The sequence below is a fragment of the Octopus bimaculoides genome, chromosome 7 (assembly GCF_001194135.2).
Source record: "Octopus bimaculoides isolate UCB-OBI-ISO-001 chromosome 7, ASM119413v2, whole genome shotgun sequence".
Taxonomy (NCBI): domain Eukaryota; kingdom Metazoa; phylum Mollusca; class Cephalopoda; order Octopoda; family Octopodidae; genus Octopus; species Octopus bimaculoides.
In genome coordinates this window covers 44,230,211-44,231,857 of record NC_068987.1, presented here as the reverse complement: position 1 = coordinate 44,231,857, position 1,647 = coordinate 44,230,211, and positions in this window count along the sequence as shown.

The window sequence follows — 1,647 nt, the reverse complement described above, 5'->3', positions numbered from 1 at the left end:
ATATATAAGAATATATATGTGCAAGTGTGAATGATAGACTTTCTGAGTGTGTAGGCGCGTGCGCATACACGTACGCACACACAAACATGCAGACATGCAAACATGCACACACACACACAGACACACAGACACACGAACACGCAAATGCGCGCGCGCACAGACACACTCACACACACACACACATACAAACACACACACATACACACAGACTCATACCCATACACAAACACACATACACGCACACACAGACACATAAACGATTGCTACTAAAAATATTGCGCGCAAAATGCTTCGGGTAGTATGTGTGTGCGCGCGTGAGTTTTCGATACACACACACACGCACACACATTTATATATATAAATATATATATATATACACACACACATATATATATATGTATATATGTATGTATGTTTGTATGTATATATATATATATATATATATATATATATATATACACATACATATATACATACGTACATACATACATATATAAATACATACATATATACATACGTACATTATACATTCACATATATCCCCATAGATGTGTGTAACCATATGCGAAAGTGCGTGTGCCGACGAGCGCTTACGAGAGGGTATATATCGAGTATGTGTGTGTGTATGTGTATGTGCATGGTCCTGTTTTTCACGAGTATTTTTTCAACATTAATACGTACTAATATACATACATACACACGCACACATTCTACAACTACGTCCCCTCCCCCAAAACATGCATACACGCATATATACTGATACATATATACAGAGAAAAGGTGGAGGGGAGAAAAGAGAGAGTAATATCGAAGCGAGAGAGAGAGAGAGAGAGAGGGAGAGAGATACGTATTCACACATAGTTGCTTGTGTGTTTTATGTTTTATAAAAAGGGAATGGTGCACATTTGGAGATACTCACAGCACGAGCATGCGCGCACACACACATATATGCACACACACACACACACACACACGCGCATACATATATGCACACACACACACACGCGCATACATACGTATATAGACATCTATTCATGAATGACGTCATTTCAGTAAGAATGTTTTTTACAAGTGAGCAAACTTCTATGGAAGTGTCGCGTATAAGTTGCGACAAGAATAGAAATACGAGACAAAACAATCTACAGAAATTATGAATTAGCAAAAAGAAAAAAAAAATAATATATTTATGAAATAATCCCAATATACAGACACGCATATATGCATATATACATACACTAATAAATAAAAAGAAACTCATACGCTAAAATACATATCCACATTTATACATACATACAGTATTCATAAGTATAAGCATGCGTCAATCAATTGAGGTAACCCCAAACTCTAAGAGCTGTCTCACTTAATGGAATCTTATCATTTTGCTAGCGATCCCGGCTGGAATACAAAAAAGGGAAAAACAGAAAAAAAAAACCCCGAAAAAGAAAAAAAAAACAAAAATTCAAAATAAAATCTCATAGACCATACATGCTTACATATATACACGTATACATGTATGTATGTATGTATGTATGTATGTATGCATGTATGTATGTATGTATGTATGTATATACATATATGTATATATGTGTATATATATATGTGTGTATATATATATATATATATATATATATATATATATATATATAT